Genomic DNA, 13,861 nt, shown 5'->3' with positions numbered 1-13,861 from the left:
AAATGATACAATGGAACAAAGAAGACTGAAATTTTACGACTGCTTTAAATTGATGGACATGAATTGATAAAGTTTTAAAAAAATACTGTTAGAAATAAATTATATTCATATGCCATCCTTAATGCAGTAAACAGCCAAGATATTGAACAAATCGTGCAACAGATACTGAACAATAGTTTTAAAAAAAAGAGAAGAGCCAAAATGCAAATATGGTCAAAATAAAAAATTTCATAAGCTTTTGAAAATGTGGAATGAACAGTAGCAAGAAGGGCTTAATAAAGTGCTTGTGTGTAGGGCCTAGATTGCTGAAGGTGTTGCTGCTGATTTTAAACAAAAGTCAGAAAGAGTTATACAAAAGCAGCTGGACTTAGCAAAGCTAAGTGGGGTGGGGAGATGGCACCTTGGTGAACACATTGGAGTGAAAATAGTTGCAGAACTAAAATTTAAAAAGGACAAAAGTGTGCATTGATGACATATTCCAACAACTTGCATTTCAACAATATCTTTAAAAATACAGCATTCAGGTATCCCAGGGAACTTCACAAGAGCATGATCAGAAAATTACATTCCAAAGTGGGTCAGTGTCAATTTAGGACAGATGGCCAAATGTTTGCTCAGAGGTAGGTTTTTAATAATTTCTTAAAGAAATGAGAGAGAGAGAGAGAGTCAGAGAGATTTAGGAAGGAAATTCCAAAGATTGAAGTCTAGGGATCTGAAGACATGACTACCAATGTTGGGGAAACGGAAAAGAGGCCAGAATTAGATGAGCATAAATATCAGAGTCGTATGGGAGCTAAGTGAGACAGGGAGAACAGTGAATGAGATTCCTTAAATTTGGATCTAAGCAGCAGGATTTTGAATCTTGTGAAGCTTATACATGGTGTAGGGGGCCTGGTGACCAGGAGAGCATTGGTTCAATCAGAATCAACTATTCCAGTCAGGCATGGATGATGGTTTCAATGCTGGATAAACTGAGGCAGGGCAGAGTTAGGCAATGTTAAAGATAGAATTAACAGCCATAGAAGTGGGTAAGATTTGGGGCTAGAGGCTGAGCTCAGGGTTGCAAAAGTCTAGTTCTACTTTAGACAGGTAGATTATGGAGTCAACGGGTAGGGAATGGAAAATGAAATGAAACAGAATATGATGGCATTATTCTAAAGCTATTTAATTGGAGAAAAATTATAAGTTGTACAAAACTAATTCTGTCAGACATACAGCATAACAAATCAGAGGTGAAGGAGGAGTTGAAGATTGATGAGTTAAGGTACCTGCTATCTGTGTACACGTGCAATCTAACATATTTAGAGATTGTGTCAGGAGGAGCAGAAATAGAAAATAGTCAAAGATAGCACTCTTAGGAAACTCAAGAGGTAACAGTGCAAGGACCCAGATGAAATTACAGGAGGCTCTTCTGCTAAGACAGGACAAATCAGAACAGAATCAGAATGCCATCCCATTAGAAAATTGTGAAACATTGGATGGTGGTGGAATGGTCAAACATGGCAAAGGTTGAAGACAGGTCAAAGAGAATGAAGATCGCAAAATTTGCAAAATGTTAGTTCTCTCCCCTTGCTTTGCACTTCATGCCACTCATTTATTTGCCCCAAAAGACTCATTTCACAACAGATTGCTATTTTAATCTTATTGCGGGCACTTAAAAAAATCAGTATACTCCACGAAAATTCTACATTACATGCTTTCCTCATTTTAAGTTTTGATATGTTGAAATAATTAAAGGAACAAAGCTCTAAATGCTCATTACCTAATCAGAAATATTAAAGTTTGATGGAGTGGGTGGATCTATATTCTTGACAATACATGTACCAAATTGACAATGTGCATTGACTATGTTGATGGCCAAATTATTTTAAAAACTGGTTGCTTCTCATGTATATGTCAACACAAGCAAATAGTAGATATCATTTGTTCAAGTTTCCAAATCTAACCTTTATTTTTCTTGCCATTTCCAAGTATTCTGCTCACTATTGTTATCCCTTCAAGGCTCAAGGTTAGGTAAGTAAATAGCTTGGAGTTAAACCCTCTGGCACAGGAATTGACCTACTTACTTCCAGTACCAACTCTTGCAGAGCTATATAGTGGAAATATGAACATAACTCTCCCTGCACAAGACCTACATGACTGCAAGTTGCTATTGATATTTTTGGACAGTTCAGTTAAGAGAAAACAGTATGATCAATGAGAAGGTGGCTTTTTGCAATAGTAATTCAAGTTTATCCAAGTTATCAGCAGTCAGAGGAGTTATTTGTTAGAGTTCTGGAGTGGTTGCTGACAGAAAAAGGTTGAATGCAAATATCTAGTCCAAGGATAGATTATTTCCTGAAAATGGTTTGTATTACAACCACTTCTTACTCATCAAAACATGGTTTGCGTATTCAATCCAGCATATAGTTACAGCATATGATGTGCTTAAAACTTGTGTCCCCTACTAGTAACAACTGAAATATTTGGAGCTGATGGTTTCATTTCTGTAAGAAATCCAATGGCATGTACTAAATTTCAAAGAAAATATTTGCCGCATCTCTCACATTCTCAACATAATTTTCATTTTACTGTCATTTGCAGTGCCAGAGAACAGGTAACTTACTGTATTGTTTCCCTATCCAATTTCAGCACAGGTGATGACTTTCCAAGGCCTGATGATCCTTAATTCGTGTTCCGTGGGCATTCAGTTCAGATGGTTAGAGCCTGGTGTTAATAATGCTACTGTCATGGGTACTGTTCCCATATTAGGTTAGCACTGCTGCCTCACAGCACTCGGGACCCAGGTTCAGTTCCATCTTTGGGTGACTGCAAAATCCACATATTCTCCCAGTATCTGTTTGGGTTTCTGTCAGGTCCTCCACTTTCCTCCCAGTTGAAAGATGTGCAGAATACATGAATTAGACATGCTAAATTGCCCCACAGTTTCCAGTGACATATAGGCTGGGTGTGTGGCATTAGCCTTGGTAAATGTGCAGTTATAGAGTGGGGGTGTTGGGCCTGGGTGGAATGCTCTTCAGAGAGTCAGTCTAGACTTGATGGGACAAATGGCCTCTGGCTGCACTGTTGGAATCCTATGAACACCACTTTTTGCATTTTCCCCGAAAACCTTGATTCCCAAAATGATTAAAAATCAGTTTATCTCAGCCTTGAAATTTCTTAAGGACTCAGCCTCTACAGCTCTCTGTAGTTAAAAGAAATTCCATAGATTCACTGCCCTCAGAGAAGAAATTCCTCTCCATCTTGGTCTTAAACGGGCAACCCTCTACTTGGAGATTGTTTCGCCTTGTGGGAATGTAGGACTAGAAGAGACAATCTCTCCATTTCTACTCTGTCAACATCACCAAGAATGTTGTGTTTCAAAAACATCACCTCTCAAGCTTCTAAATTCTGGAACAAATAATACAAGCCCAATCTATTCATATGAAAATTGGAGAAAGAAAAAGAAAAAAAGGTCAAACAGACAAAGGGATTGCTGATGATAGGCTAGGTGAGGCATAAATACTGATTGGGTGCTAATAGGAAGTGTGAATATTTGGAAATTAATTGGTTGCGCTAGGAGCAACATGTACAGAACAGGACTTGGGAGTATACTAGTGGGTAATGAACTTGGAAGGTGGTGCCCATGGCCTAAAATTGTTCAACTCAATGTTGAGTCCTGAGGCCTGTAAAAGGTACCTAGGTGGAAGATGAGGTGTTGTTCCTTCGTCTTGCTGTGAGCTTTGTTGGAACACTGCAGCAGGCCTCAAGACAGAAATATTGGCATAGGAATGCAGTGATGTGTTGAAGTGGCAGGCAACCAGAAGCTCAAAATTATTTGGCAATAGTGCATTCACTTCCGTCATCCAAGTTATTAATATATTTGTAAATAGTTATGTCACCAACACGGATCTCTGGTTCACCCCATTAGTTACAGATTTTCATCCTGAAAATGCCTACCTTATTCCAATCTTGTCATCTATTAGTTAGCCACCCTCTATATCCATGTTCAGAATATCCTCAACACCACAAGCTCTTAAGTAGCATTATATGCAGTACCTTATCAAAAATCTTTTTTGAAACTCTAAATATATTACATATACACTATTTCCTCTTTACCTATCTTGCTTAGGACTTGCTCAAAGAATAAAATTCCACTATGTATGTCAGGCATGACTGCCCTTTGATCAATCCATGATTCTGCTCGGTTGTATCAATAACCCTGAAAGCCAATATCAATACAGGAGTTCATGCCAACATGTTACCACTATGCATCCTAAAACATATGAACCTCTACAAGTGGAGCTCTGTGATAAAACCTACAAAAGACTGCCTGTCAGCATCTAATTGTCGATTCCATACAGTGGCACAATCACATAGCAGTGCTAATATGCAAATTTAGTTGGGATTCCCGAAACCATCCACCTGATAAATACCAATGGCCCTGCAATGGCAGAACTATCAATATATACAGATCTCTATCATTTCCATTCCAAGTGCTAAGGGGAGTGACCCATATTACATTGTCTCATCATCCATGCTCATTCTAGCAGAACATATGGCACGTACCAAGAAGTGTCAAGCAACAAAACAGGATTTTTTGTATTGAACTGCTCCATTTTTGTGCAATGCAGATGGAGAACAGATGATCATCCACACAATTTATGCTTAGAATGCAATGTGTGTGACCTTGCCTGGCAACCAACTGTCCAACCATTCTTCTTCAATGTCAAAGAAAAATGGTAGACATGCACAGCCAAGCAGAAGGTAGAGAACTACCACACAGTAATACTTGGATACCAGCCAAGCTTTCCAAGATATGCAATCAGCCCAGGACATAGGAAGTCATTGCCAATCATGGTGCTAATTTGTTCATGAACAGAAACCAGCTCAGACCAATGTACAATACTTCAAATCATGCATTGGAGTGAAAAGAAAGCTCTAATTATGATTAAGTGAAAGCAACCAGTTGCAAGATATCCAAATAGTTAACTAAGAACAACATACATTTCTCCAGTTGGGTCTATGATTACCAAATTGGGGCAAGTTGTCAAACCTCTAAAACACTTTGTCAAAATTTAAGTGTTTTTACTGTTTTTACACATTTGTATAATTGTTAAATTGACGTGATGTACATCTCTTTAGGATTGCATTTTTTTTAAAAAAGCACACATTGTGTCTCAAAATACGTGATATAATATTACCACTGTATCATGACATCTGATCTGGTGGCATAAAGCTTGCAGTTGCCATTCTAGTGAGCTGTTTTCTTGCAACATGTCAAGCTTGAGACAAGCCTGCTGCTGTATAATCGGAATTGTTTAACTTGAGCCCAGGCATGCACCTGCCAGTGACTGGCACATCTGTGCACAGCAAGAGAAAGTAAGGACTGCAGATGCTGGAGATCAGAGTTAAGAGTGTGTTGCTGGGAAAGCACAACAGGTCAGGCAGCATCCAAGAGCAGAAGAATTGACGTTTCAAACATAAGCCCTTCATCAGGAACACAGGTACCTAGCAGGTATATTGGATTAACAGGTGCTTTAATAAAAAATTTGTGTGTTCTTCAGCACTGATACCCACATGTTATTCATGTTACAGAGATAACGCAAGTATCACAGCAAGATATTGGCAAATCATCAACATACCTTGCCACATCACATCATCTGTACATTTAAAAAAGTTTAAAAAGTAGTATAGGTTGTCCTTTTAGCTTTCGGTTTTACCTATTCTTTGTTCAATGATGACCTTATTAAGCATTCAGATGTTATTCGTTATGAGGGATAGATGAAACTTAGAGCAAAACTATATCGCAATTTAGAATTTATAATTACGACAGCAGAATGGTAATGTTCTTGGACTATAAACCAGAGATCTGGGGACACTAGTTAAAATCCCATCACAACATTTGGAGGAATTAAAATTGGTGAACCCTATTAATGCAGACCATGAAGCTACCATATTGTCCAGAACCCATCTTGATTTATAAGCTGAGGATATCTATTACTCAGTCTATCTCCAACCCCAGACCCACAGTTACGGAATGTCAATGAGGCAGCACTAAAACCAATCTCTGAACAGGGCTCAAAATAATTTGATTCCTCAAGGAGCCCTTTCTCAGTATCACTAAGTTCTCTAGTGGGCGATGCAGTCACTTAGTAATAATACCTTTGACATTTGTGTTGGCATGCGCAGGATTTGGACTTACACAGAAGCCATATTAGAACCCATCGTAATCACAATAATAATACACTCCATTAAACTTTAAACCATAACACAAAAGAAAAACATTAATTTCTAAGACACAAAAACACAGGCATCAGCAACAATTTGAGGGAAAAAACTTGAGACTTAAAAGCATACAGTACAGAACAGGTCCTTCATCCCATCAAGTCATAAAAAACCTACTAAACATACATTATTCCTACTTTTCATCACTTGGCCCATGGTTTTGAATGTCACAACATTTCAAATACTCATCATCTTAAAGGTTGTGAGGTTTCTTGCCTCAATTGCTATAGAGGAATGGAGGGAAAGATGGAGAGAAGGGAGCTGTGAGGACAAAGGAGAGAGAAGACCCGTGAGAAGGAAAGTTGCTGTCTAGGGTGGGGGTCTACCCAGAAAAAGCCATTACTTTAAAAACTTTCCACAGACATGAGGTCTTAGAAATGAATATGTAATTGGTTATCTAATACAGGTATTGCACCTCAAGGAATTCACAGTATATAAAAGTTTGAAAACAAATAAAAAATATACTTTTATAAACATTTGCAATATTGTAGAATGAAGTGTTCATTACTATATCCAATACTTCTCCCAGATAGAAGCTGTTGAACTCCCACAACTTTAATCTAGAAATCACACAACACTATGTTATAACCCAACAGGTTTATTCAGAAGCACTAGCTTTCAAGGCACTGCTTCTTGGACAACCATCCGACAAAGCAGCAGTGCTCCGTAAGCTAGTGCTTCTTATTAAACTTGTTGGACTATAACCTGGTATTATGTAATTTTTAAACTTTGTCCACCCCAGTCCAATAGGGGCTCCTCTGAATCACAGCTTTAATCTAGAGATTCAACATTAATTTGAAAGAACCCCACTTCATTTTGGCAACTCCAGTTAGGTGTTTTTTCTTAAACAAAACATTTCAAACCAGCTCATCCATTTTGCAGCCCCAATCCCACCATTTTCCCTCTTCACCTTCCCTCCTCTTCCCACATCTCCCATAAAGCCTTCTCTCCTTTGCTCTTTCACACCAGCACAGCACCCCTTTCCTCATCTCCCTTCCCCCTTTACCTTCTACCTATACTTCTCCCTTTTCTTCCCCTGTTGAGTTCTTTCTTCCCCATCCAACAGCAGCTCCCTTTCTCTTGTGCCCTCTCAGGTCCTCTCTTCTTTATCCCCAACAACACATTTGTCCTCCTCCTGTAGCTCACCTTTCCTCCATTTTCCTTGCAGCTCCTTGTCATGCCCCAGGATTCCCCTCTCCCTTTTCATCCTGTCGCAGTTCCTCCCAAGTGACCAAGTGCCGCCATCAATTATCAAAGAAGTCAAAGACTTTAAGTTTCTCAAGGGCAGATGTCTCAGTTTCTAGCTCTAAAAATGGAATCTCGGCACTCTATTTTCCAAACAAATTGAGGAGGATGAATTGGATGACTTCTCAACGGATTATAACCCAGCTGAATTTTTAAACATAATCTTATGTAGTCACAATTCCTGACAGTCATAAACTTAGGCATTTGACTTTCAACAAATGCAGTCAGCTGGTCATGTGACTTCCATGTCTTAATAATATCCTAAATGTCCTTTTAAAAAAAAAGTCCATACTCCTCAAATACATTAATTTTCACAAGCTTTTAATTACAGTGCTCAAATAAAAACATTGTTTTGAAAGTTTTTCCATTATCAATGGGGATAAAATACAGTCTTGAGGAACTCAATACCCATACCTAAGATTGGTTCTATAGCATTACTTCACAAACTGATGGACATTGGAACAGTGATATTGCAGCCAAGTCCCATTCTCACATGAGCAACATACTCAAACAGAAGTCTCAGCTCTTCAGATAATGTAGTCCCTGCCACATTTATTTAAGCTTGGCTGAATCACTGGTATGATAAATGAAATCACCTTTGGGAATGTTGCAATGGAAGCCATATACTAAGGTGGAAGCATTAAGGAAGAAATAATGACAGTTCCTCAGAGAAGCATGACAAAAATCAAGGGTGATTTTAATCTCTATAGACTGGAAAAATCATTCTTTTGTTCATTCATTTACAGCATCTGGACATCATTAGTTAGGCAACATTTAAAGTCCACCCCCAATATTCCTGGAGAAGGTGATAGCAAGCTCTTTTTTTGAACTGCAGCAGTCTTTGGGATGTGAAGACACTCAGTATTGTTAAGAAAGGAGTGGCCCAGTGACAGTGAAGGAATGGTGATACAGTTCCACATCTATTCAGGATGGTGAATGGTTTGGGCAGGAATTTAAAGGTGTTCCCATGGGTAGAGATAGCCTGAATAAAGAGTCAGTTCAATGGAGTTGGGATAGTTCCTTGTAACAGTACAGTCCAGACCAAACTGGAGCAAAGTTACACTAGAGCTGATATCGTGAAACCCCATTTTGCATTCAATCTGAGGGAGAGAGGAGTGGGTCTGTGACTAATAGATTTAACATCAGTAAGAACAGTGAGGGCACAAATGTTGGTTAAAGTTAACTGCTGAATTAGAGTCATTGAGTCATAGAAATGTACAGCATGGAAACACACCCTTCGGTCCAATCCATTCGTGCCAATCAGATATCCCAACCCAAACTAGTCCCATCTGCCAGCATCCGACCTATATCCCTCCAAACCCTTCCTATTCATAGACCTATCCAAATGTTTCTTAAATGTTGCAATTGTACCAGCCTCCACCACTTCCTCTGGCAGCTCATTCCATACATATAGAATGAAAAGGTTGCCCCTTAGGTCTCTTTTATATCTTTCCCCTCTCACCCTAAACCTATGCCCTCTAGTTCTGGACTCCCCAACCCCAGGGAAAAGACTTTGCCTATTTACCCTATCCATGACCCTCAATTTTGTAAACCTCTATAAGGCCACCCCTCAACCTTCAATGCTCCCAGAGAAAACAGCCCCGGCCTGTTCAGCCTCTCCCTATAGCTCAAATCCTCCAACCCTAGCAACATCCTTGCAGATCTTTTCTGAACCCTTTCAAGTTTCACTACATCTTTCCGATAGGAAGGAGATCAGAACTGCACGCGATATTCCAACAGTGGCCTAACCAATGTGCTGGACAGCTGCAACATGACCTCCCAACTCCTGTACTCAATACTCTGACCAAGAAAGGAAAGCATACCAAATGCCTTCTTCACTATCCTAGCTACCTGCGACTCCACTTTCAAGGAGCTATGAACCTGCACTCCAAGGTCTCTTTGTTCAGCAACACTCCCTAGGACCTTACCATTAAGTATATAAGTCCTGCTGAGATTTGCTTTCCCAAAATGCAGCACTTCGCATTTATCAGAATAGAGTTTACTCCATCTATCACTTCTCTGCCCATTGGCCCATCTGGTCAAGATCTTGTAATCTGAGGTAACCCTCTTCGCTGTCCACTACACCTCCAATTTTGGTGTCATCTGCAAACTTACTAACCATACCTCTATGCTCACATCCAAATAATTTATTTAAAGACAAAACGTAGAGGACCCAGCACCGACACTTGTGGCACTCCACTGGTCACAGGCCTCCAGTCTGAAAAACAACCCTCCACCACCACCCTCTGTCTTCTACCTTTGAGCCAGTTCTGCATCCAAATGGCTAGTTCTCCCGGTATTCCAAGAGATCTAACCTTGCTAATCAGTCTCCCATGGGGAACTTTGTCGAACGCCTTACTGAAGTCCATATAGATCACATCTACTGCTCTGCACTCATCAATCCTCTTTGTTACTTCTTCGAAAAACTCAATCAAGTTTGAGAGGCATGATTTCCCATGCACAAAGCCATGTTGACTATCCCTGATCAGTCCTTGCCTTTCCAAATCTATGTAATTACATTTTGCAAGGTGTCACCATCTATTTCCCTACAGTCTATATCTTCCATATCCTTTTCCACAGTAAATACTGATGCAAAATACTCATTTAGTATCTCCCCCATTTTCTGCAGCTTCACACAAAGGTCACTTTGCTGATCTCTGAGGGGCCCAATTTTCTCCCTAGTTACCCTTTTGTCCTTAACATATTTGTAAAAACCCTTTTCTCCTTAATTCTATTTGCCAAAGCTATCTCATGTCCCCTTTTTGCCCTCCTGATTTCCCTCTTCAGTATACTCCTACTGTCTTTATACTCTAAGGATTCACTCGATCAATCCTGTCTATACCTTACATATCCTTTCTTCATTTTCTTAAGCAAATCTTCAGTTTCTGTAGTTATCCAGCATTCCCTATACCTACCAGCCTTTCTTTTCACCCTAACAGGAATATACTTTCTCTGGACTCTCATTATCTGATTTCTGAAGGCTTCCCATTTTCCAGCTGTCCCTTTACCTGCGAACATTTGCCCCTAACAGCTTTTGAAAGTTCTTCCTTAATACCGTCAAAATCGGCCTTTCTCCAATTTAGAACTTCAACTTTTAGATCTGGTCTATCCTTTTCCATCACTATTTTAAAACGAATAGAATTATGGTCACTGGCCCCAAAGTGCTCCCCCACTGACATCTCAGTCACCTTATTTCCCAAGAGTATTATTTCCCAAGAGTAGCTCAAGTTTTGCACCTTCTCTAGTAGGTACATCCACATACTGAATCAGAAAATTTTCTTGTACACACAAATTCCTGTCCATCTAAACCCTCAACACTATGGCAGTCCCAGTCTATGTTTGGAAAGTTAAAATTCCCTGCCATAATCACCCTATTATTTTTACAGATAGCCGAGATTCTCCTTACAAATTTGTTTCTCAATTTCCCTCTGACTATTGGGGGGTCTATAATACAATCCCAATCAGGTGATCATCCCTTTCTTATTTCTCACTTCCACCCAAATAACACCCCTGGATGTATTTCCAGGAATATCCTCCCTCAGCACAGCTGTAATGCTATCCCTTATCAAAAATGCCACTCCCGATCCTCTTTTGCCTCCCTTTCTATCCTTCCTGTAGCATTTGTATCTTGGAACATTAAGCTGCCAGTCCTGCCCATCCCTGAGCCATGTTTCTGTAATTGCTATGATATCCCAGTCCCATGTTCCTAACCATGCCCTGAGTTCATCTGCCTTCCCTGTTCAGCCCCTTGCATTGAAACAAATGCAGTTTAATTTATTAGTCCTACCTTGTCCCTGCCTGCCCTGACTGACAGTTGCTTCTGTTCTCAACTGTATCAGTCTCAGATTGATCTCTTTCCTCACTATCTCCCTGGGTCTCACTCCCCCCCACCTTACTAGTTTAAATCCTCCCGAGCAGCTCCAATAAATCTCCCTGCCAGTGTATTAGTCCCTTTCCAATTTCAGTGCAATCCGTCCTTCTTGTACAGGTCACTTCTACCCCAAAAGAGCTTCCAATGATCCAAAAAGGTGAATCCTTCTCCCATACACCAGCTCCTCAGCCATGCTGTATCCTCCTATTCCTGCCCTCACTAGTTCGTAGCAGCGGGAGTACTCCAGATATAACTACTCTTGAGGAGCTCCTTTTTAATTTCCTGCCTAACTCTCTGTATTCTCCCTTCAGAATCTCAACCTTTTCCCTTCCAATGTCATTGGTTCCAATGTGGACAAGGACCTCTCACTGGCCTCTCACCCCCGTGAGAACATTCTGCACCCTCTCCGAGACATCCTTGATCCTGGCACCAGGGAAGCAACACACCATTCTGATTTTTTGCTGCTGGCCACAGGAACACCTGTCTATTCCTCCGACTAGAGAATCCCCTAACACAATTGATCTCTTGGAACCCAACGTACCCCTCATTGCATTAGAGACAGTCTCAATACCAGAAACGTGGCTGTTCATGTTACGTTCCCCTGAGAATCCATTCCCCTCCCCAACCCCAACATTTTCCAAAACAGCATTCTGGTTTGAAATGGGTACAGCGACAAAAGACATCTGCACTAGCTGCCTACCTCTCTTACCTTCCCTGGAGTTAACCTATCTCTGTGACTGCATCTGAGACTTCTCCCCCTTCCTATAACTGCCATCCATCACATACTGTTGTTGTTGCAAATTCTTCATTGCTTCTAACTGTCTCTCCAACTGATCCACTCAATCTGATAAGATTCGCAGCCAACAGCATTTATGGCAGATATAATCTGCTGTAAACCTTAAACTCCCACATCTGACAAGCAGCACATTTCACTCCCCTAAAGGCCATTTTTGCTTCTTCACAATCTATAGACCCAGAAAATAACACTGTTTTATTTCTACACAAACACTGCCCCAGGTTAAATTAATAGTTATGGCTTATATTTTAAGTTTAATCAAGAGACATATCTCCAAAAACATATAATCAAGAAAGAACCCACTCTCACTACTGCAGACTTTCTGTAGGTCACACTTAAAACAATACACTTATCTGCTTCTGTGCTGTGAACAGTTCCTCCAAGATCCGTTGTGAATTTCACCATTTGTTAATTTTCCCAGATGCACTCCATGTCCAGCAATACATGAATTCAAACAGCAAAGGCAGTGTCAGTTTCTTTCTCTCCTGCACTGACCTCACCATGTGCTTCCTTTGTCTGTTCTTCTCCCTTTTAAAACTGCTGTTGTTTTCACTTTTTTTTCTCCAAAGTTCCAAAACAATGCAACAGTATATGAAACAGCAATTGCTGCTGCTGGAATTAGAGGAAGTCACCTCTAACACCTAAATTACCTCAAAAAAAAAGAGCCGCTGTTACAGCCAGAGTTTTCCCATCCTCCATCTTGGATTACCCAGAATCATTTTTTTTTGCTCAGACATTGCTCAATAGAGATACCATGGCAGATATTTTAGGAGATATTGCAAAATCCATAGAATAGATGCATTCCAATGAGAAAAAAAAAATTCCAAGGTGCAGAGGATACAAGCAACATTCCAGAAACAGTAGGACGATGAAGCAATGGAAGGGAGGGAGGGACTTGGAAAAGTAGGAAAGCACCAGAAAAGTAACAGTGACTAAATTGTAAAGGGCTACATGTTGATAGCCACCCATGTCTGGTGGACCTTATCATACAATCTTAAAAGTGGTTCGAGAGATAATTGACACGGTGGCTGTGGTTTTCCAAAATTCCCTACATTTAGAGAAGGTTCCATTGGATTGTAAGATAGTGAATGGAACACCTTTATTCAAGAAGGGGGAGTGCTTAAAGCAGGAAACTACAGGCCAGCTAGCTAGCTGTGATGGGAATATTTAGAAACTTGTTGAAGATCAGCTGAGCACATAGCTGAGTTCCAGGCAATCAGGCAGGGTGAAAGGGAACTAATGGGTAACCAAACATATTGGAAGTTCTTTGAGGAAGCAAGATGTACTGTGCATAAAGAGGAAACGGCGGACATGTTGTACTTAGATTTGAGAAGGTGTTTGATGCAGTGCCAGATCAAAGTGTTAGAATTAGAGGTAGGTGAGCACTTTGGGGATAGTGACCATAATTCGGTGATTTTTACTCTCGTGATGGAGAGGGATAAGTGTGTACTACAGGGCAAGAGTTATAGCTGGGGTCAGGGAAATTATGATGCGGTGAGGCATGACTTAGGATGTGTGGCTTGGAAAAGTAGACTCCAAGGCAAGAGTGTAAATGATATGTGGAGCTTGTTCAAGGAGCAACTATTGAGTGTCCTTGATAATTATGTACCTGTCAGGCAGGGAGGAAAGGGTCGTGCGAAGGACCCGTGGTTTAATAAGGAATTGGAATCCCTCGTTAAATG

The sequence above is a fragment of the Chiloscyllium plagiosum genome, chromosome 20 (assembly GCF_004010195.1).
Source record: "Chiloscyllium plagiosum isolate BGI_BamShark_2017 chromosome 20, ASM401019v2, whole genome shotgun sequence".
NCBI classification, from domain to species: domain Eukaryota; kingdom Metazoa; phylum Chordata; class Chondrichthyes; order Orectolobiformes; family Hemiscylliidae; genus Chiloscyllium; species Chiloscyllium plagiosum.
This window is presented reverse-complemented; position numbering follows the sequence as displayed.